The sequence below is a fragment of the Protopterus annectens genome, chromosome 6.part1, assembly GCF_019279795.1.
Source record: "Protopterus annectens isolate FY-2018-M chromosome 6.part1, PAN1.0, whole genome shotgun sequence".
Taxonomy (NCBI): Eukaryota; Metazoa; Chordata; order Ceratodontiformes; family Protopteridae; genus Protopterus; species Protopterus annectens.
The window spans coordinates 405,761,138-405,786,572 of NC_056738.1; the positions used below are offsets into that span (position 1 = coordinate 405,761,138).

The 25,435-nt window shown below is 36.6% G+C and overlaps 1 protein-coding gene across 5 annotated transcripts in view; it reads right to left on the minus strand.

Annotated features, from left to right (window-relative positions):
* GAL3ST3 (galactose-3-O-sulfotransferase 3) overlaps positions 1–25,435 on the minus strand; it is a 508,852-nt gene that overhangs the window by 161,177 nt on the left and 322,240 nt on the right. The gene's annotated exons all lie outside the window — the stretch shown is intronic.

Consider the following 25,435-nt stretch of genomic DNA (forward strand, 5'->3'; position numbering starts at 1 on the left):
ACTCCAGACTCTGATTCAAGTTCAAAGTACTCCCAGTTCTTCTAGTCAACTTTATTTTCTGTCTCTCAAGCGTTTGGAACATTGGAAAAGGTTTTACTGGCAAAGTCTCTTTATGAGCTTTATTATCAGACAAATGATAAGCAGAGTGCCATGCTGTTTGATGGCTCACTTTTTGTTGGAAAAACTTTTGTATTTTATCCTTAGCCTGTTGTGCATCAAAAATGGCTTTGATCTTCCAGGAAAAGAAATTCTGAAGACAGCTGGATATAGCAGCTTGAATCTCACACTTGCCTTTCACCATTCACTGATTGCTGGGACACATTTCTTCTCTTCTAACTGGTGTACAAGGAGTAATCATTTTCCACAAATACCCTACTGTCTCCAATTTTTAATACTTTGTGCTTCTGCCACAGTTTTGTCAGGATCAACTCTTTCTGCCGGTATGACTACAACTTTACTAATACAGGTCTTGGCTGCTTTCTCATGGCCAGGTTTGCAGCATGCACACTATAGTGCCCTTTCAATTAACAATCTAGTTGTGGAATATCAGTCCAGTTGCTTATTTCTGCTTTCATAAAATTAATGACGTCTCCTCCTTCCTTTTTCTCTGATACAGTAGAAAACCTCAGGATTTCCCTGTGTGCTCTCTCCTCTAACTCTACCATTTTTTAAACTGGTCTTCTTGAGTAGTCTCATATTCAGCTAGCTTTTTCTTAATTTTGACCTCTGATTTTTATAGTATTGTCAGTTTATCTGAATAGTTATTTAAATATTTTTTATATTTTCCAGCCTTTTGTTTTTCAAGTTGATATACTCGTGCAATGTTTAATTTATTTTGATTAGCTCTGAGCACATTTCATTTAATATTTCCTCTACATTACTGGAAGCTTGAATTGCTTTTTGCTCATCAGCTGCAGTATTCTTTCCAGTCATTGTTTCACTTCACCTTTCATAGTTGGTTTTCTTTCAGGTTAAGTTTCTTCTTTGCTGGCATCCAGGCAGTGTACTTACTAGCCAGCAACTGAATTTACTAAAACTGGTAGAGATACTGATCCCGTCTCTGTTTCTTTTTTCACACTGGTAGAGGAGAAATTAAGCTGTTGATCAGTGTGCAGCCATTCTGGAAGTCCCATTTGCTATGTTTTCAAGTCAATATACTGTATTCTACAAGCTTACAAGCTTATGTGAGCAAGTACTGTGTGGATAAAGAATTCTGGAGTGCCTGTTTTTTTGTTCAGTTTTGAACTAATACCAAGATAAATACTGTATTAAAGCTTCACCAATAAAAATCAATACTATCCCAGATGAATAGGCAGAAAAGGCACATCAAAAACAAATATAAATTCCACTAAGACTTGTAGGAATAAAAACCTCCACAGAATTAGCATTAAAAATGTTTAATCTTCACTTTCGTCTATAAAATACTTCATCAGAACAAAGTATATGACCACAACAAAACCTTTTTATACTGAACCACACCAATAAGAACCATCCTTTAATTAATCAATTAAACAATTATGTATAATTTAATGAAATGAATTTTAAAACAACAAATGAAAATGTTTAAAATACTTCAAGAAATAACTTGAAACAATAATATTTACTTATCACTACCATATTTGTTAACTTTCAACCTTTTATTTTTCAAAAAAAAAATTTAAATTCAGTGTCTCATTAATTCCATTAAATTATTATACAATTTTAACTGTATTAAAGATATTTACAAATGCGGAGAAAAATTCTATAAGTGTTTTCATCTGTATCTAATAGAGTATTACAGTGAATTTCTGGCTGTTAAAGGGTTATTGTTAAAACTGATAAGTATGCATTTTTTGAATATAAATGGTTTGCTGTGCAATAAGTCACTCCAGAAGTAAGGGTTTTTAAGGTAGTACAGACAATGATGCCCTTAACAACAAAAGACTTATGAAGGCAATAATGTAAAGGCTATACAAAGAACTGATAAGTGAAATGGGCACAGTTTTTTTCTGTTGGTATTTTAACTCTTGGTAATAAAGACAATAATGAGCATAGGACTTTTTCATATACTATGGCTATATGAAGGCTAATACCACAAGAGAGGTAGGATTTTTTTTCATATTTTTAGTAAATGCCTGTACATTACAATGCATACTCTAGTACTCATTGGCAAAGGCCATTTTAAGGGTTTTGTTAAAATAAATAGTATCTAAATGTTTTACCATACCCGGTTATGTTCTAGTCTGAAGCAAAGTCTTTAGATGTTAAATAGTTCATGATTTACTTGTCATGATTTAAAATGGGTAGTACATGATAACTGGAGTTTGTGCCCTCCAAAGGGTCATGCAAGCCAGGTAAGACATTAGAAGATGCTAAGGGTTTATTTGTGCATGGTTCTTAGGATTATGTAGGTCTGTTGTAGTCGGAAAAAAGACTACAAAAGACTACTAATAATAGTGATTTGCAGCTACTACTAATTTTTCATATTTTACATTTTATCTGGATACAAATAATGTTCCTAACAATAATATGGGATCAAATAAATAATATAAGTAAGAAAGTCACTTGTAAGTAGCAGACAACAATCTCCTTACAGGTGAAGATGAGTGTTCTAATAGAGTGTATCTGGACAAAGACATATGTTATATTTTCCATGAACCTTAGCAAAAGTTATAATTATATGTTAACTGTTGAGAAGAAGAACACAGACAGCCTGATAAACTTGTCATTTGGCTGGTATGTGGAGTGCCTGAAGTTAATATCAGCTATTTGTAACTGGAACTGATGAGAAGGCAGTCAGGGTATGATGGAGTATTATATGTTTACAGTTTTAACCTTAATATACTCATTTTCTTAAGCAGATTTGATATCAGAAAAAAATAGTGAAAAATGTGTTAATTTCAATATTTTGTAAATAGTACTAGTTAAAAAAGGTTTTCAATTCCTCTGGATGTGCAGTGTAATAATAGCAAGTGACTTCAGGCTGGGGAAAAAGAGAAGCTGAGATGAATGGACTGTTTATACCCTTTATTTATCATTCTTTTGGTATCCACAAAGTTGCAAGTAATTAACTTGCTGGGCCTGGAATGCTTGTCATTTGTTAATCCTAAACTCTCAGCTAGGATTAGTGTTCTTTTCTTACTATTTATTTCATTATTTCAGTATTACAGAGGTGCAGTAAGGCAGTGGTTATGCTGACTTACGCATATATCAGATTTGAAATAGTGGGCAATGATAATGTACTCAGTGAGGTAGGTGCAGTAAAAGTTTATGTAGATTGGCAGAAAAGGTGAAACCTTGGGGTAGGTTCTCAAAAAGTCAGACACTGGGATATTACAAAGTACAAACATTTGTAGTTTAATGAACTGGATGAAGTACTCAGTGCTAAACAGCAGACAGCATGCTTTGCAACTCTTACAGGATAGATGGAGATAAAATACATTATAAAAACACAACTGTATCAATATTATGGATTAAAACTACAGTAAAAATGACTGAAATTTACAGTGAATATTTGTGCAATAGGCACATTTCCATTTCCATTCTGTTCTGAAGAGTGGCAGTCATGGTTCGAGTAAATTATTCAGGGAGATAATCAACTGTTACCACAAAGGAAAGCTTTGCCACATACTGGGTGTATAACTTGGACAAAGTTTGATTTGTAATTTATTCCAAGAAGGTGAAAGGCTGAGGTACCAGAATAAAACTTTGAAGTCCTATGGTCTGTGTGGCAAAGCTTTCCTTTGTGGTGTTTTTTGCTACTTTCTTTTTGGTGTTTTTTTTTACAAGATAATCAAGTGTTCTATGATTATCTAGGCCTAAAAAGAGTTAATTTAAGGAGATTAAAAAAGCAAAATATATTAGGGTACATTTTTTGCTGAATTACTGAGTATGAAATTAATAGAGTTAACTCAAGTTCATTTTCTCATTCTTCTGTACATATATTCTTTGCTTGATTGTTTAATAACCTGACTTTGATGTCTTAAGGTTGTTGTAAAAAAGAAAAAAAACTCTCAAAAAATTGTATCTACTTTGCAACCAACTCTCTGTAATAAGGCTATGTGATATTTTATATAAAAATGGTGACTTTTAATGTAATGTTTGAATACTGAAGAAGAGTTATCTCCCGAAAGCTTTTTTTTTTTGCTAATAAAATTTTCTGAGTTACGGTCATAACGTCTGATAGAATTAACTACAGGTGATCTGCTTTCATTTGTGTTAATAAATAAACTTGCATAGCTGGAAATTAAACCTATTCAAGCAGCAAAAACTGCAAAAAAACATACATAGTATGTAATTTTTTTCCTTGTAAAGCTGCTCTTGGTGCTGGAAGATCAGAAGGCTGTGGGTTCGTTTCTCTCTCCAGGTGATAGGATTGCTTACACTGCAGTGCAGCATTGTATATGTGTGTGTGTGTGTGTGTGTGTGTGTGTGTGTGTGTGTGGAGGGGGTGCTGCACATCTCAATATGTCATTTTTCAGATGAAATGTTAAACTGAGGTCACAGCTGCTTGAGTTGGTGGTAGCTCTAGTAGATGTAAAAGATCCCATGGCAACTACTGAAAAGTAGAGAAGTTTTCCAATGCCTTGGCCAAATTTCTCCTAGTACTATAAATACTTCAGGTCTCTCCTGAAGAGAGGCTACTAGCCTACTACAACTAACTGGATCAACAAAGGATAAATGGATATACTGATAGAGAGACAGATAGACAGATAGAATGCAAAATGCCAAATGTGAAAATTTATACAAAACTGGCACTCAGCAAAAAATTGAAACATGAAAAGATTGTAGAAAATACATAGTGTACTTTAATAAAAATGCAGCAGGGCTTTGAAAAAAAAACAGTTTCAGAGGTGCACACAGACATAGACATACACACAGTAGAGCTTAGAGTTACTTAGATTTTACTATTCAGTTTTACAAGTTGAATGTGTATTCATTTTTACTACATATATTTATATAGAAAGTAATTACTGTTTATTCATTTATACATGTTATATTTAGATAAATGGGTAAATTATAACTGGTAGCATTCACCCTCTGATGACAGATACGGCTAACTCAAATGTTTTAAAGGGTTCTTTTATTAACTGTAAAAAGTGCCCTTATATAAACGGGTCTACTTTATTTAAACGAAAGCGGAATCCATCAAATATGAATCCATCGACAATAAACAGCGAAATGCGACAATGTTGAACACGCAAAACCGCAAAATTTAAACATCAAAACCGCAATAGTCGGCCAACCCCACCGCCCGTAACATACTACCTACGCAAACACAACAACAAAAAACACATACAGACACTAACCAAAACCCTACTACTAACCCTAAATTAAAGCACCAAAACCCCACTTGTAACCCTACACTAAACCCCACATACACAACTATCTATGCACTACCCTTAACTCCTCCCTAACCCTAAGGTCCATAACTACTGCACACTTACCCTACAGAACTATACCTACACAAAGTAAATATTCCACACACATACACTTAACAAAACCCTACACTAAACCTTACATACATTACCTATCTATGCACTTACCTTAACCCGCACCCTAACCCTAAGGTCCATAACTATCGCACACTTACCTTACGGAGCTATACCGCAGATGGGCCAACTATGACAATTCAACAGTTCCGATTTCGCTATTTAGTGCATTTGACATTTCCGTGTTTTGCTGTTTATGTGTCGATGGATTCATATTCGACGGATTCCACTTTCGTTTAATTAAAGTAGACCCATATAAACACCATGTTTAGGCTTTTAGAAGGTTGAAAATGGGGAAGATATGAAAGCTAGAAATGGGTGGAGATCAGTAGATTATGCTAAATTTAAGAAAGGGAAAATAAATGGTCATTACAAGAGACTCATAAGGTTAATAAGTTACAGGGTAGCACAATAACACTGATTGGATACTTTAATACATATGTAATCTTTAAATAAATCATACCAGTTGTTCATAAACTACTAATGGGAGGGGGGTAGATGCGGGGGAGAAAGGAGGCAGAAGAGAGGTTAAAAACAAATATAAACTTAAATTTGAAATATTTATTCTTTACAATATGCCTCACTAATATAATTCTACACTACAGAAATAGATAGCCACTCTTCATTCACAATATATGATATAATCAAAAAGGTAATCTCAGTGTAAATAAAGATTTTGGTTTTCACATGATGTTTTTCATGTATTAGGAATAGATGTATCACAAATTAGAGAACTCACTTAGATTAATCAATACAGAGAGCTTCATGACATCTTGTTAATAATCAGTTTATAACAACTATTTTATATACTTAACTATGTATAATACTATATATTTAACTATATGTTAGTAGACAATATATCCAATATAATATACATCAGCAAAGAGGTATTGAATTATATTTAAACTGTATAATCAATCAATTAAAGGCAGAAGCATTTTGATGGATGCTAACTAGAGGTCGGAGATTTGAGAAAGGTGGTTTTGATGACATGTTCATCAAACCAGGAATTTAATATTCCATGTTTAGAGTTGTATATAGTTTCAAATGTTTTATTAGTTATGTTTAGTTTTAAATATCTGCCCATATCAAAGTCTAAGAAACATAAATGTACTTTCAAAAATGTTCTCTTATAAATGTTTATCTCTAAATGTTAATGGCCTTAATAATCCCATAAAAAGGGGACGCCTAACTAAATATTTGAAAATTAATAAAGTAGATATAGCTTTTCTACAAGAAAGTCATATAATAAAAAAGACCTAGATAGAATGTATTTTAATGGCTACACTACACTTGTAGAATCTCATTTTCAGACCAAAAGAAGTGGCACTATGATATTATGGAGAAAAACATTGCCGATACCTAAAATTATAGATATATATTCAGACAAGAATGGTATGTTATGCTTAGTAGTTTTAGAGATAAATAAAAGATATATAACATTAGCCAATACATATTGGATACCTGATGTTGGTGCAGAAACAACGAATAAATACTTAGAATTAATATCTGTTAAATCATAGATTCATAGATTCATAGATTAGTACTAGGCTAACTGCCCTTGCGAGCACTTTTAAGCCTAGCCAATTATCCCTTGTGAGATTCAAACCCTGTACCTTGTGTTTGTAAGGCAAACACCTTAACCATTAGGCCACCCTCCCAACGAAGAAATTTTACATGCAGGTGACTTCAATTGTATTCCCTCTATAAATGATACCACTAAAATGATAATTTTAGAATGTCTACCCCAGCTAAAAATCTAAAGAACTTCATTAACTCCTTAAATCTTAGAGACATATATGAAATAAAAGAACCAGAATCATTAAAATATGTGCACTATTCATATAGATATGGAACACAAACAAATACTGATAAAGTGCTAGTCACCAATAATTTAATTTCTAAACCTTATGAGGTTTTGATTAGCTCTTGTCCATTGTCTGATCACAGTGCTCTTTCATTCAAATTTAACATCACACCAAAAGAATTGATAGCTTGGCAAAGACTACCTGCATACATTATTAAACTCATTGGGTTTAAAAAATGGTTTATAAATGAGATAAAACAATTTCTTACTATTAATGATAACAACGAGGTTTCTAAGACCATTGTCTGGGATTCATCAAAATCTTACCTATATGATAAAATCAAAAATTGGTATTTAAATGAAAGGAAACAATGAGATGATGAGTTAATAAAAATACAATCAAAAATTGATACCTAAAAAAGAATTTAAACACCAAAGACAAACACAAACTCTGAACTAAAACTATTAAATACAAAGTATATAGAAATATTGAACCACAAAGTAGCAATAAATTTAGAGAGAGTTAAACTACAATCTTACTCAGTGAATCCTAAAAACATGCATAGATTAGCAGTTAAATAAAAAAAAATAACAAACATCAATCACATTAAAGAAATTATAGATAACTCAGGTAGTATGTGACAGATTTAAAATAAATCCTGGAAATATTTAGAGCACACCATGAAACAATATACAATACTTATTTAGATTCTAGTAATAATGTCCTAAAAGAGACATTTTTGAAAGAAATTATCAACAAAAAGGTAACAAATGAACAAAATACCAAATTACTCAAACCAATATCATTAAAGGAACTTAAGGAAAGTATTCAAAACCTTAAAAACAACAAAACTCCAGGAATAGTGGAATTATAGGAGAAATCTATAAACTACTCCCAGATGATACCTTAAAAATTCTAGTAGCAGCTTTTGAGGAATTCAGAAAGAATGAAAAAGTTTTCCCCACATGGAAATATGGCATTATCTCCCCATTCTAAAACATGATAAAGATCCCAAATTAGTAACATCCTATCATCCTATTTCACTATTGAATGTACATTATAAAATTTTCACTTCAATTCTTGCAAAAAGACTAAATCAATTCACGCCAAAATTAGTAGAAGATGACCAAGCAGGCTTCATTTTAAACAGGAAAGTTCAAGATAATGTCATCAGACTTCTACCTTTAATAGATTTTGCAAATAAGAGAAAGAAATAATTCATTATCAGCTTAGATCTGGACAAAGCTTTTGACTCTATAATTTGGTCATATTTATTCAAAGTTTTAGAAACATTTAATTTTCCCCCTGATTTTATAAAACTATTAAATAGCCTATATGAGAACTCGTTACCTTATATCAAAATTAGAGCCTTCTTATCAGGACAAATCAAAATACTAAAAGGAACTAAACAAGGTTGCCCATTGTCACCTTTGTTATTTGCCTTATCAGTGGAACCATTAGCCAATTACATAAGGACTAACACTAATATAATCAGTTTTTCTATTAATTCAAACTATAGTTCTAAAATATAACTCTTTGCTAATGACATTTTGTTAACTATTGGAAATATATATTCTTCAATAGATCATATTATAAAATCCCTAAGAAATTTTGAAGAAATTCTAGGTCTAAAATTTAACAACAACAAAACTGAAACTATATTATTAAATAAAAAAATGAGTACTGTTCTGGAAAAAACATAATAATTTTAACTAGAAAAACGATACTTTTAAATATCTAGGAATATATATAAAAACAAATGTGAAAGACACTATACAAACAAATTACAAAAACCTAATAACCATGGTCAAAGAGTATTTAAACAAATGGAATAAAATGTTCTGTACTATGGAAGATAGATTATCAGTAATAAAAATGTTCATTCTACTAAAAATCCTATTCTTATTTTAAACCAAAATTGCCTGCCCTTGTAAAAAATTAATAAAACAGCTTAACTCCCTTCTTATCAAATTCTTATGGTTTCCACAAAAACCAAGAATAGGATATGGCTAGCACTGTAGAGATTGGGAAAAGGGTCGAATTGCATTCCCAAATCTAGAACTTTACACTGAATCAGCTATACTTAATATAATGAGTCAGTGGCTAAGTCATAAATACATATCAAACTGGAAGAACTTGCATAAAGCTATTTTACTTTCTAATATTGATGAAACAATAAATAATGACCTTTTACAGAAAACAATGAGATGTTTCTAGTTGTAAAGGATATAGTTTATAAAGAAAATAAAAATGAAAGATTCCCCCCTTTTAACTACATACTAAAAAATTTTAAAAAGATAATGAACAGAAATTACATAAGAAATTTTCTATTCTTAATGTTTCCGATAGCACTTACAAATAAATGTCTAGACTCATTCAATATGAAGAAAATAATGAAGATGAAGGAAAATGGTCTAACATTTTGGCATCATTTCCTTGGTACTAACAATATTTATGAAGCAAACAGCCTCATAGCCAAATATGACAAAAATCAAAACAACTTGTTAAACATATAAACATTTAGGGAGCACTTAGTTAATGAACTTAAAATAAATCAAGTGACTAATATTTCTTCACAACCAAAGATAATCTCTCTCTTTTGTGAAATGAATATAAGTTATGATGAGGGATTTTTATTATCTAAGATATACAAAACACTAAGAGCAGATTTGCAAATACCAGAAGTCTCTTTATGGAGTTATGTAGAAAAAACAAATAAATCTATTTTTTCAGACAATGATAAAATCTTAATGCTCAAATCAGTCAACAACACAACATCATCTCCTTTTTGGAAAAAATTTGCATAGAAATTTATTAATAGGAGTTACTTTACCCCACACAAAATAGCTTTACTATCAAGAAACAGTAGTCATAAATGTTGGAGGTGTGATAAAACATTATGTGCAGACTGGGCACATATCTTCCTTGAATGTAAAACTGTCATTCCCCTTTGGCAGGAGTTTAATAACTTTCCAAGGGCATTGTGGTCAGACAAATGTGAAATCTCGGACTCATTGTTATCACTTAATGCACCAATACCAGTACATATCCCAAAGACACAAGTGCATCTTCTCTGGTCTCTTGTAATTGCAAGAAAAATCATTACATCAAATTGGAAGAGTAAAAACATCCTCTCATTTACTGAGTTTATCTTACTGGCCAGTACTGTATGTAACAGAGAAATATTAACCCTTGCTTCAAGAATGACAAAAGTAACACATAAACAATTATCTTGGATGAAACTTAAAAATTATTAGACAAAATGCAGTTATACCAATGAAAGTATGCAAATGTTATGGGCATTGTATATAGTTCTGTTTTATGTTAAATTGTTCAAATGATGTAGAAATTTCTTGTATTTTGTGAAAATTAAAAAAGTGTTTAAAAATGAAATGGGTGGAGAGACAGAAGAAAAATTATACACAAAAGGAATACATTAAAAGGATAATGGAGGGCACTATGTTTTTTGTGGGGAAAGACCTCCCCCCCCATTTCACAAGTTTTTTTAAGATGGAATTTAGGAAAGAGTAAGAGTAGAGGATGTAGGGAAGAGTGAAGGACGTGGCAAACAAAACTGACAGGAACACCATGGTGGGCTGACATTGATGAGGCCAATACATACAGATGGCAGACAGATACAAAAGGGAGGGTGAGGAGGTGTGGAAAACAGTTATCACCCCAGCCTGCAGGACCTCAGTTATCTCCCTTTCCTTATGGAACTGGAGGGGGGCCCTGATATGTGGGGGGTGGAGGCCCCTAGTGGCTTGAGAGTCAGCAGTGACTCTTGCTTCCATTAGAGGAAAGAATGTAAGGGCTACAGGCACCTCTCCACCACCCTTTCAAATGCTGCTTCATCCTGGCACTGTAGCTCATGGTGTCCATAGCTTAACATTCTGCTGTGCACAGATTAGGGCCAAAGGGGGTGGATTCACCACTCCAGTCATGTGAAGACATCCCAAGGCAAAAGGGGGGTCATAGACATTCCCTCATATGGGAAGCATGGGGCTAAGCTGCCCCTGAGCCCTCTGGACCTATAGAAAAATCAACACAAAAGGGAGACAAAGAAAAAAGAAATGAGAGTGAAGAGGCAAGAATTTGACTCATAAGTGCTTTAAAAATATTGCCTTTAATATGATTAAGTAACATTAAACATTTAATTATTTACTCAGAAATTGCTGTTACAGCATTTTGAGAAATACAAAGGGAAGGCACCACTTAGTGACTGATATGACATAAGAATCATTATTAACAACTGCTTTACTGCTTTATGGATTAATGTAGCACTGGAAACAGGCACTATTACCATCTCACTGACAATTATATTTTCATTGCAGATGGAGGTACTATTGATATACATACTTTTCAACTGTCCAGAGTTTTGCAGAATGTCCAGAATTTTGCCTCATATTTTTGGTCTGCTCCTCATAAAATTTTGTTTTTCTGGCCAATCTTTTGGCAAATCATCGAGGATTAAAGTCAGAAAATATTGACAGACATCTCAGTTTCAGAGTTCATACCCTTCAAGAAATCTATGCTAATGCAAAACTTGTTATTCTATCAAATTTCTACATTTGTAAGAGCAGATTTTAAAAATTGTCCATATTTTTAGGCCTTTGTCCCCCATTATTTATGGCTTTGTCCAGATTTCTTGCTCTAAGAAGTTGAGAGGTATGTTGATAAACAATGCATTTTCTTGCACTTCAGTAGTTCAGAGTAATACACTGACATTCATTTCTCTGACTTTGTTATACTGGTTGTGGACTGATGGTCTTACTGTGATCTTTCAGAAAGGAACTTGGTATTGCTTCAATGAATGGAACTTTTTAAGGGGATTTTTTTATATAATGCTCCATGTTTCATACTTATTAGTGCTCTGCACAATTCTTGCAGCTCCTCTCTTGTGAGGGTTTCTATATTATCTCCTCTTCTGCTGTGGCAATATGAAAAAAACAAAGAAAAGTGGAAAGTTGCTTACTCCTCATTTCTTGTGCATCATGGCTGAAAACAAAAAATACAGCTTCTATCAGATTATCATTTTACTGACAACAACTCATTTCCACCCCTTATGTTTTGAAGCAGTCCACTGTCCATCCCTGATGAAAAGCAGCATGTTACAGTGTAAATGTGTGATGGAGCCTGTTGAATTATTTATTGCAAAACTATATATGTGTATGTTTTTTTTTCCATGAGCACTAGGATGTGTAACTTTAATAAATTGTTACAACCAGTACTGAGCACTTCTGAGTTGATACATTCATAGGTACCAGACTGTCAGTGGATATGTGTGTGTGTGTGTGTGTGTGTGTGTGTGTGTGTGTGTGTGTGTGTGTGTGTGTGTGTGTGTGTGATATACTGATCTCCTTCAGAAGCTTATGCTGCCATGGCAACATCAGCAGACAAGCCACTTTCAGGAAGGAGGCATTCCTCCAAGGGTTGCTAACTTTACAAACAATTTCAAGTGACTAGCTGCAATAAAATATTTACATCAGTGTTTAGTTGTGTGTATGTGACTCTTACCACTAATATGGTATGGTATGGTAAGTAATTCTTTAATTTTGTGTGTTATTTAGGATGTCTAAAGCACTGCAGTTTGCAATAATGGAATCATATTCAATATTATACAGTGCAGCCAATGTATGTAAGTCCACACCTTCATCCCTCTTTGGGTGTGATGCATGGGCCTATTTTGCCATTTTTGGAGTATAGGAAACACGTCCTTCCATTCACTGGCTGCAATATTCCTAACATCTGGGATTCACTGCTTAGGGTAGTACAATGTCCAGCCAGTATACAAAAGCCTTTGGTTGTTTTACGTTATGCCGTATGTCACATGTATACTCCTCGTGTAGAGAAGGGCATAAAGGTGATTGTCTGGACATAGCATCCTCAGAACTTCTTTGCTGCCATTCTGAATGCATCTCTTGATCATTGGTCTGAACACCTACATACTGTTTTCTGGCTTCTGAGCCTTTGCAGTTAAGTACCCTAACTGGGGTTTTGTTTTTTCTATTGTTCTGGTTGCTTCTGGAGGTTCATGTCATCCAGGAAGGGTAAATGCCAGTGTGGGAGACAGATTCCTCATAAAGACCACCATGAACAGTGTTTATTTTGCTTAGGCACCTCTCACAACCATACAACCTGCTGTGTCAGGATTTCATACCGAAGACTGTGTGTATGTAGTAGGCTTTCTTCCCTTGCTTTGTATGTGGAGAACTGGCGACTTAAGCTTCTCGCTAAAGATATTATGGAAGGAGGTTCTCTCCCGGAGTGTCAGCTGTCAAGGAAGAAGGTTAAGAAACCAAGACTGGAATCTTCCGCTGTCCAGATGTTTCTCCTGAGGTAAGTGAGAACCTGTAGGTTCACCTTGCTTTGTTGTCAGATTCCTCTGCTGTGACTGGGTTGGAGGCCGGTTGGGATCTGGCTTTCAGCACGTCCGATGAGGCTTAGCAGACGTCCATTTTAGGCATTCAGGGGAACCACAGTTGATTATTTCTGAGGGGCCTAGGAGTGCTCCTCAGATTTTCATTAGGAAAAAGTCCCTACTACTGTTACTGAACATTACTGAATGCCGTCCTGGGTCAGAACCTTCTAAGTTTTCCAGGACAGATGTTCCATTAAAAAAAAACAAAAAAAAAATGAAACCCGTGTCTCCTACCCCTAGGGATCCACAGAATGAGTGGAAAGCCTTCACTCAGGGTTTGTTTAATGCTTTGATGGCACTGAAACCTCTTCAGGGGGTCTCTGTTCCAGGTCCTCTACTCCACTTAAAAGACCCCAGGAACAGGATTCCTCTGAGAAGGAGATGGATTCTGATGAGGAATCCCTTCCTTACTCTTCCCACATTCCTTCTCCTTTGGACTATGGGTCTGAGGAAGAGGGATCTAACAGTCCTGAAACTCCCTTTTGTAGAAATTTCGTTTGGGGACACAATCTCCACGATGATGGAGTTTTTAATTGAGATTGTGCTCAGGTCTCTGAAATCCATAAGAGGTACTATGAGTTGCTGCAGATCGAAATTTCTGAAACCTTCTGCTATTCTGCCTGTTTTGGTTGCTTTGTTGGGTGCATTTTCTCTGCCCCCTGCTCCCAAGAAGCTTGATAGGTTTTATAGGGTACCTCAGGACTGTAGCTTTTTGTGCAAGTGTCTACTGGTACCTCAGGACTGTAACTTTTTGTGCAAGTGTCCTGCTGCTGACCCCTCAGTGGTGTCTGTAGTCTCTGATAAGCCCTCTCAGTTGCTTCCTTTGCCCAGGTTACTGCCTTATGATAAACACAGCAGAACCATGGAAAGGCTAGGTAAGAAGGTTTATATCTCAGCTACCTTGGCTTTTAGGGCTATTATCAGACCTACATATCCAGGTATGTGTTGGCTCTCCTTTCTCAGGCTTGACATGTTATGTTTGATCTCCCAGGCTCTGTGGGTAAAACTCCTGCTCTTTTCCTGTTAGGGACTTCCTCACAGGTTGTTTGTCATTCCATCAAGTGTAGTTATGATGCAGCAGATGCCTCTTCTAGGGCTGCTGCTTTTGGTTCAGTGTTAGGAGGTATTCTTGACTTCAGCTTCAACCATTGCTTGATGATATCAAGGCTAAGTTGATGGATGCCTCTCTTGATAATAAACACTTGTGTGGGGAAGCTGCTGCTGGTTTAAGTCCCTTCAGAATAAAGAGGAAGGCCTTACAGGAACTCAAACATGTCTCGGTCTCTGCTGTTCTTAAATTACAGAGAAACTACCCCAATAAGCCAGCCTTGTTCGCAGTCAATCAAAGAGTGGCAAGCGGGCTCCTCCTGCCAAGGCTACTCAGACTTCTAGGACCCGGACGTATTCCTTTCCAGATAATCCAGGTGCTGTCTGACTACCTGTCTCTTCCCAGCCATAACCCTCTTTCTCTTCACCTTTCTCTCTCCCTGTTTGGCCTCAGATTACTCAGGATTCCTGGGTTATGTCCATTACTTGCCAGGGGTATTTCATGGTGTGGAAATCCTATTCTTCTTTTATGGGCATTCCTCAGCCTCATCAGGAACAACTCCCTTTTTTCCCCAGAGGTACTTTGAGACTTTTTGAACCAGGGCTCTATTCAAGAGATGCCTGTGTCCCAAAGGGGGAGGGAGTTTTACTCCAGAATGTTTCTTGTTCCCAGAAAAGAGGGTACTTGGAGACAGTTCTAGACCTCTCTCATCTAAACACTTCTCTGAAGGTGCCCACTTTTTGAATATTGCCCCTTCAGACTCTTTCCTCTTTTGCTTCCTCAGATGTATATCTTATCTCTGTATTAGTAGGATGCTTATCTCTATATTCCGAGTCATCCCCTTTTCAGGAAGTTTTTTATTTCTCTGTTTCTTCTTGGCATTTTCAGTTCTCTGCTTTGCCCTTTGGCCTTTCTACTGCCCCAAGGGTATTCACCAAATGCCTCGCTCCTAAGATTGCTTTTTGCAGGCTTCAGGGAATCCAAGTATTTCCTTAATTGGATGACTTACTGAGTCAGGTCTCCTCTCCAGAGATAATATTGTAAAATCTTCATTTTGCCATTTCCCTTCTTCAGAGCCTGATGTTCACAATAAACTTCAAAAAGTCTTCTCTGACTCCTTCTCAGGATCATGTCTTTCTGGGTTGCAGGATTCAGACAGTGCCTATGCTGGCATCACTGCCTCCTCCCAAGGCCTTAACACTCATTTCCTTCTTTCAAACTCTTCTTCCTCTAGCTTCCATTACAGCCAGGAGTTTCTGAGAGCTCTGGGTTTCATGGAATCCACCATTCCTATGCTTCCTCTGGCCAAACTCCACATGAGAAAGTTTCAATGGTTCCTGAATTCAGTTTGGCTTCAACATACACATCCTCTAGACTTTGTAGTTCCTGTTCTTCCTTGTCTTAAGAAGGAACTTCACTCATGGATCCAGCAGCTGTCTCTAAATCCAGGTCTCCCTTTTCATCCTCTCTTCCCTCTCAGGAACTGTTCACAGACACTTCAGACGTGGAATAGGGAGCAGCTTTTGGCTCCCTAAAGGGGCAAGGGGTGTGCTCACCTCTTCAACAGAAGGAGCACATCAATGTCAAAGAGATGAGTGCTCTTCTGCTGGCTCTTCAGGCTTTTCATCTTCTTTTCTCCCCAGGGCCTCTCAAGGTATTTACAGTCAATATCACAGTGATGTGGTACATAAACAAACAGTGGAGAGCGAGATCTTACCTTCTTTGCCGGTTAGCATTACTTTTATGGGATCGTGCTGTCCAGAATCAAGTGACTCTTCAGGCAGCTTACATTCCCTCAGGTCATAATGCTGTGGCAGACACTATGAGCAGGTCCTTAACTGAATCCTCAAGTAGATCTATTTGCCTCCCCTCTGAACACACAACTTCCTCTACTTTGTGCCACAGTCCCAGGTCCTTTGGTGTGGAAGGCGGATGCCCTCTCCTTTTTCTAGAAGGGGATGTTTCTTTATGCATGCCCTCCCCTTCCCCTCATTCCAAAAGTCCTGTTTAAAATTCAACAAGACGCTCCAAAAATCTTGTTGGTGACTATGTTTTGGCCAAGAGCATTGGTTCCCTCTTCTTCTGCATTTAGCCAACATCAATCATCACAAGTTACCTCACATGGTGGGCCTACTTACACAAGACAAGGGATCTCTCATCCACCCCCACCCATCCATTCTTCAAATGACTCTGTGGGTGATAGGATTTTAATTCCACATAAGCACCTTTTTTCTGAGGACATGCTTAGGTTCCTGCAGGAGGCCAGGAAATGCAATACAAATAAATCCTACTTATCCAAATGGAAGAGGTTTTCTGTCTGGTGTCTTTCTCGTAACCTGGACCCACTTACTGTGGATGCTTTTTTGGTTCTTTCTTATTTGTGTGAATTGCTCAATGCTGGTTTGGCCTATTCTCCTGCTAAGGCTCACTTACCAACTAGCTCTGCTTGTCTGCCTTTATTTCCTCCTTTAGCTTCTAGATTTGAAGCTAAACAATTCCTTAAAGGAATTCTTCATATTAGGCCTCCTAGGAAGCCTGTCCCCCCCAATTTTGTTTTAGAGAAGTTGACTCAGACGCCTTTTGAGCCTGCTGCTTCAGCTTCCTTGCAACACTGCTCTTAGAAAACTGTTCTTTTGTTGGCCCTTACTTCTGCCAGATGGGTGTCTGTGCTTCAAGCTCTTATGGCTTGTCTTCCTTTTATGGTGTTTCATAAGGACAGTGTGTCCTTACGTACTAATCCTTTATTTTATGCCCAAGGTTGTTAATGAGTTGTCACTTAGTCTATTCATTTGTCTACTTTTTTCCACTCTCTGCAATCTGCCAGTGAGAGGGTTTTGCACATTTTGGATGCATACTTCTAAACTGTCCAGGTTTTTGCAAAATGTCCAGATTTTTGCCTCAATATTTCAGTCTTGTCCTCATAAAAGTTTTGGTTTTCTGTAAAATAACTGGGATGATGTAGGGAATGAAAATAGTAAAAAAATGTCACACATTTGAGTTTCAGACTTCATATCCTTCGGAAAATGCATTTTAATACATACACTGTTATTCTAGCAACTTTCTAAGTTTTTAAGAGCAATATTTAAAATCTGTCCCTATACTGGGGCCTCTGTACCCCCATTATGTCAGGCTTTGTCCAGATTTCTTGGCTAAGAGGTTGAGAGGTATGTTGGAAGTGCATTGACAACTCAAATTTTATTTGTATAAGACTAAGTCTATTAGAAAATCTGATCAGTTGTTTGTTTCGTTTCATCCTAGGTTCCTAGGATTAGCTGTATCCAAGCAAACTATTTCTTACTGGATCTTAAGGGCGATTTCTTTTTATTATTCTTTTCATGGTAAAAGCCTTCCTTACTCTGTGAAGGCTCATTTTACTAGGGCTGTGGCTTCTTCTAGTGCTTTTTTTTCAAGAGTTTGGATACTAATTCTATTCCTGAGACAGCTACTTGGACTTCTGTGCATACTTTTACCAAGCACTACAAGTTGGATGGCATCTCCAGAGCTAGAGCTGGTTTTGCTTGGGCCATCCTTCATGGCTTCCTAAAGGGCTCTGTTGGTCTTTTCTCCTCTCAAGTTTCTTCTTGAGCTTTGGCATTCTCCCAGATATTAGGAATACTGCAACCAGTGAATGGAAGGACATAGTACAGTTGTGTAAAGTCTTACCATAACAGTAGATGTCCTTTTTTTCACTGTTGCAGTATTCACACCGTCCCTCCTCCCCCTGGTTCATTTCTCCCTGGATGTACTGGTTATCTCTTGAATTTCCTTGGTCTGGTATTCCTAATGGGGATCTCAGTCCTGAGGATGGTACATCTGGACATTACCTTTATGCCCTATGCTACACGAGGAGCATATGTGTGATGTACGGCATACCTTAAAGCAACCAAAGGCTTTTGTATACTGGCCAGACATTGGGCTACCTTAGGTTGGGAATCCCAAATGTTAAGAATACTGCAACAGTGAAGGAAAGGACCTCTACTACTGATATGTTTACACATCTGTACTATCTGGAAATCACCAAAAACATTACCAATATGTGTATGGATGATACTGCAACATAATTGTAATACATTTCACAGTACAAGTTGAATTTTTCCTATGACTAAGCAACAACATAAATTAAGCAATTACAACACAATTACTACCACAACATAACTAAATTGTAATGTTTAACAAATACAACAACTAAATATTTCATAAGAAGCATTTCAGGTATGACTCTGACATGGCAGCAAGAATAACTTTTCTATTACAGACATGTAATGTTGCATTTGTCTTGGAAATGCAGTGAAACTGATTTCTGATATTAACATATACATGTCACACAGAAACATGCACGGCTATACTTACAATAGTCAGAACATCCACATGTCATTGTTAATATCAGTTACAAAAATGTAGACAGTTCACTGCACAAGTTCAGAGATATAACTTCTGTGCATGCTGTGATGATGGGAGGTATTGCCAGCTAAGTCAGGGCTGTGGATGTGCAACATATGCCAGCATAGCTAGCTGGAATTTTGTAAAGAATTATATGTCATTTGTATATCAAACTGATTTGTATAGATGCTTGTGTTGAAAAATATATTTGTAAAGCTGCTTGTGTTAAAAATGTACCAACAATGTGTCCTGCTGGACAGAAAAAGAAATACACTTGTATGTTAGACTGCATTGTAAATATTGAAATTAATACTATAACAGAGGATACGGTTAGATAAGAGGTTAAGCTCAGCTCCAGCTGACTCTGAAAAAGTAGTACGCAATTAAATTAGTTAATTAAGGCCATAAAGATAGTATCTTACAGATCTGATTGCAGCCAGAGATGAAATGTCTGTGCCAGAGAATGGTTTATTATCTCCTGTAGAAAGAGTGGGAGTGTTTTATTGTTTTATGACTTCCAGAAGCTGCACCAGATCTTAGCAAACTCTATGCATGTGTATTATTGAAACATATATATGATATTCTGTGCCAGTGGCTAGGAAGGGGATAGTATGGGAACCAGAAGTCAGATGACCAGATGTATGTGATGTCATTCTGTAATCCAGAGAAAAAAATGATGTTTTAATACTAGATGGGACTGAAGTCTCAGAGCAGTCTGTTTTTGGAACCTGACAAAGAAGGATCTCTCACCCACTTCATCTTCCCTTGCTCTAGTAAATGACCAGGGAATAGTAATTATTTAGATCAGTCATAAAAATATAGTGAGACTACTTAAGAACTGTTTTTCTGTATCTGTGTGAAGCTATTCATCTTTATTTTAATATGTCCTGTGATTGAAACTATTGTAAAAAGATAGTCTGTATTTTCATGTTCTTTTAGTATTTATTATTAAATATGTTTAAAAATTTTCATTGTGGCTGGTCCTTTAGAGAATATTTTTACTTTTGAGAGTAGAGTATATAACTATTTGGTGACACTGTGGCCACTCCTGAATGCCTTACTGCATTGGTCAAACACTGTCATTTGTTGTAATATTAACTTCACTCAGTGTAATTGGGTACCCTTGTAAGAGCCTTAGAATAGCTGGCTTTGGACTGTCTGGTGGCAGTGCTACTACCTTATAGTCTGGGCAGAAGGGGGCATAGCTAGTAAATTTGTGCTATCCTTTCCCAGGTGTGTGTGTGAAAACCAAATCTCAAAGAGTGTTTGTGTGTGTCAGCTGCTTGGAGCAGGGACACGAAGCACTGGTTTCAAAGAGATGGTGCTGGAGGACTTGGCTTGGACAGTTGGCTGAGGACTCAGCTCTACAGTGGCACCAGTGGGGAGTCTTACTGGGGACCTAGAGAGAGACCCAGACCCCAGACTGAGTGTTCCCTGTGTGTTCTTAAAGGAAATTGTGCTTGATGCAGATAGCTCTATCTGAAAATATTGTGTGTATCTATTTTTGTTCCAAGTGAACAAGCCTCTCCAGTGTCAGTGGTGAGGATTCAGGCTCCTTGATTACATGCAACAAGAAAACAGTTATTTTTTATAGGGGTAGGGAGGAGTCCTATGTACTCCCCCAATACTTATAGTCTAACTCAAGAGATTGTATACCAGTGAGGAAAGGATATATTCTCTAACCCTGGTAATGTAATGATCTCACACTTAACTAGAAACACATTCTACTCAGCAAACTTAGGGAGTCACCACTACCTGTTCTTAAAATGAGTGCTTTCATTCTTATTTTATCATGTGATGTGTTGGGCACCATTTTTAAACCTGATATGTGTTGCATTACATTTATCTGATGAAGTTCTTGGTGTATAAATAAACTCATTTAAGAACTGGTCATGGTGACTCCCTGAGTTTGCTGAGTAGAACATGTTTCTAGTTTTTTTGGTTTGTTTGTTTTTGGATCTCATACACCTGATGACCATCTGTTTTGTTGACTAAAGTGCATCAAAAAACAGATGTTGACTTTAAAGGAATTCAACATAATTCATGCCTCCCATATTTTGTATGCGTGTGTGCATATACATAACCGTATACACAAATATAAGGAAAAACAGAATCACTAAAATACATGTGTATTTATACATATATATATATATATATATATATACATATACATACACACACACACACACACACACACACACACACACACACACACACACACACACACAGATATATACATGTGTGTGTATGTGCGTATCCATAATAACTGTATTGTATAAGAACACGTAGTCCCATTTTCTTTGGGCAAATAAAAGGAAACATTTCTAGAATGTAATATTAGGACAGTGGTTTGTCCTGTGTAGTTTTTCTTTTCTTTTTTTTTTTCAAGAAATAGTAATTTTTGTTTAATGTGATACCCTAGTTTTGTTTTACATATGTTTTATTTTGTTAATATATGCTTAATATGATTCCTATAGAACTTTTTTTTGGGGTCAGACAACCAATCCTGTGACATATGTTTTAACTTTTGGTAGGAAATTAGTATTTTGTATCCTATTTTAGGGTCTATGAAGGGGAAGTAAAATAAGGCAAGGTGGAGTAACAACAGTCAGAGTTAAATTTAGGTTCATCACTCTTAGAAATGCATACATACCATGCAGAAAGCATAGCATGCTTGGGTGCAACAAAGATGTGACTGGTGGACATGCATGTTCATGAGCTAAGTGCAGTTTGCCCACAGAAAGCTGAAGGCATTTATTCCTACAACTGAGATACATATGTACACTACAATGCGATTCATAGAGCTCAACATGGCTGGGCCTAATTTTGCCTAATTTACATAAGAACTTCTTAAATCAGCCCCAGTTTATGCTGGCTAACTGGCATAAGTCACCATTTTAGGCTTCATTGGACTACATTTCCACAACAGTCTGTGAAAAGTATGAATGAACTAAAACCATTTATAAACAACAGGGATAAGCATAAATAATCAGGAAAAGGTAGTTATTAGACTAATTCACTGTGTTCTCTTCAATAGTAGTCTATATTTACATTGGTAAAACATGACAGTTAATAGAATTTTGATGGATTACAAGTATCATATTTTGAAGGGTGTAAGGTGTAACTTTCAGTGCCGTGCATATGTGCCAAGTGTTTTACTGCTAACAATGGTGTCTGCCAATCAGTAAAGAAAGATGTATACTAAATGACAGCTATTTTAACTAATTAATAAAATATATGACATAATACACAAGTTAATAACTACCAGAGCCTCATCACACACACATACAGCCTATACATTACTAGTGAAGTAGGGGAGTGGAACTTACAGGAGGTATATTTAAAAAAAGCGAAAAAAAAACTCAAAACACAGCAGTAATGGCATAATGTGGATATTATCATTCATATGTGTTTGTGAAATGCAGTAGAATGCATGGTCCACATTTATTCAAAGTATCATACAAGGATCTCAGGTGTCACTTTCTTTTGTTACAACATGATGCAACAACAAACAGCAAGATATAGAAGAGAGAGAGAGAACTTCAGGCCTGAAGAGAATCACATCCTTATGGATGCTCTGTAGGCATATAGAAAATGTATTTTTGGAAAGGGGGGGGGGTAGAAGAGGCAGAAAGAGTTCAAGTAAGGAGTTAAGCAATAACTTACATTAATGCTATGGGGGGTGGGAGGCACCCTAGCACAGTGCAGGAAAAGAGCCAATGACATGGTGGGATATGCCAGGATGAAAGCCAGAATGCAATTGCCCAGAGCAGCACTAGTAGTGACCCTTATACACTACAACCGTTAACACTGAATGAGGACTACATTTTCTCTACAAGGGGTGATAACTTTGGTGCAGATGAGGATGCTGCAGGAAACATCCAAGGTGGTGTTGATGCCAGTACCTTCTGAACCCTACAACAACTACAGTTAGGCAGTGAGGAAAGTTTGTGTGAAGTTCTTTTTGCTACATTATGCTACAATGTGTTTGGCTGTTGCCTCACAGCAAGAGGCTCTCCCGTTCGATTCTCGGCTGGAGTGTGGGGAGTGCCTTCTGTGTGGAGTCTGCATGTCCTCCCCGTGTTTGGGTGGGCATTCGAAAGACATGCGTAAATGGGCGTGCCTTCGTTGAAGTTTGGATGTCAAGCTGGCACCTCGGTGTTCGTGAAAATCTACTGCCAATCATTAGCGGACCTCCGGTCCGCTGTGGCGACCCCTAACCAGGAAAAGCCAAAAGACAAACAACAACATGCTACAATGTGTTTGGCATGATACATGCACATATCACCCTTACACATGTCATCAGGTATACCATCAGAGTCAGATGAGGCAGAAAGTCTACAGACAATGTATGGTACTTTTTTGTCATCCTACCCGCACATACAATGCCTGTCACAGGTCACATTAAACACAAGCTCTGATATTTATTCACAGGATCAGCACCAGAACCAATCTCATCCTGTGTCTTACCACATCAGGTCGATGGCTGTTGACTATGAGGCCATAACTTGTCATTCTCAGGATACAGCCTGATGACAGTTGCACAGAATTGCAAAGTGTACTGAAAGGGTCCCCTACACCATAGTAAGTATATATCTCCTAATAAGGGGTCACTCACACCCACACACTCACAAACACACACTGCAGAATGAGGACATGTTATCACAGTGCAATAACTACAAAAAAATGCAGCTGTCACAGTGTTGATTAGAATTTCTCAGAAAATTTGGAAAAGATAATAGTGGCCACTGGACTGGCAAAGGTTAGTTTATATTCCACTCCCATGAAAGGACAATGTTAAAGAGTACATAAATAATCAATTATTTTACATGCTAATGAGGTAATGTTAAAAATCTGGCAAGGCAGACTCCAGTGCAATATATGAATAACTACCAGTGTACGAGCTAGTCTTCTAAGGGTTATAGGGGTCAGAGGCACCAATGATCAAATTACTAGCATCTGTTGGATGACAGAGAAAGCAAGGAAGTTACAGAAAAAAAAACTTCTGTTTTAACTATGCTAAAAGTTTTACATGTGTGGACTATAAGAAGCTGTGGTATGTTCTTAGAGAAATGCGGATTCCAGGTCACCTTGTTTCCTTCTGAGGAATATATATACAGAACAAGAAGCAAAAAAACGAATATGGAATAACTTAGTAGTACAAGACTTGAAAAGGTAGACAACACTGAATATGGCATGCAAAATGTGAGGATGGTCTAATCAAATGCTGGAATCAAAATCACCAGAAGAAATATTAATAAACTCAGATATGCAGATGGCACCATAAGTGAGGATAGTGGATGAGCCTTTTGATGAAGGTGAAAAAGTTGGCTTTTTGCTTAGCATCAAAAAAATAAATTTACATTACTTTGTTCTAGCAACTTTTGGCAAACAGGTGGGGGACAAGAAGTGGAGGCAGTGACAGATTTTATTTTCTGAGCTGAAACATCTCTACAGATGGTGACTGCAGCCATGAAATTCTGGAAAACATTTTAAACATCAAAGACATCACATTGTCAAAGGTCCATATAGCCAAAGCTATGATTTTTGAAGTTGTAACATATGGCTTTGGGAGGTGGACTATAAGTAAGGCTGTGCACCAGAAAAACCTATGCTTTTGAACTGTGGCATTGGAGAAAAATATTGAGATTTTGATGGACTACAGGAAGATCAAATCAGTTAATACTTAAAAAAAAAAAAAAAAACTCAAACTATTAACTGAAAGGTCTGACAGTAAAACTAAAACCTAATTACTGTGGTCACATAATGTGAGGACAGAATTTATTAGAGAAGACACTGACAAGGAGAAAGGCAGATGGCAAAATAAGGAGGGGGTGGCAGATGTTAAGATGGGTGGACAGCATTATTGAAATAATAAATATGAATATGCAAGTCCTTGGAAACAGCTGTTGACAGACAAGTCTGGAATGCTGAAGTCCTTGAGGTCATAAAGAGTCAGAGTTGAATAACTGACTAAACAACAAGTGGTACACTGAATATCTCAAGAGAGTGAAACCAGTATGAATATATTATTGTGGCCATTGTTCATGCTGGCACATCCTTTGGTACCTTGCTATACTGCTGAAGCAGACTAAATCATTTCATTAGAAACATTCACATAATGTTTAGCATTGAAGGAGAGTATCACTACAGCTGTGCTACAGAATTCCACTAGGGGCCAGTGCTTTTCAATTCTATGTCAAAATATGTCTTGAATCACCATTTCCATTTCACATGTACACATCTTCTATCTTTACCACATATCTGTAACAAAGGAATTTGCAGCAGGGTCCATATCCTATTCTTC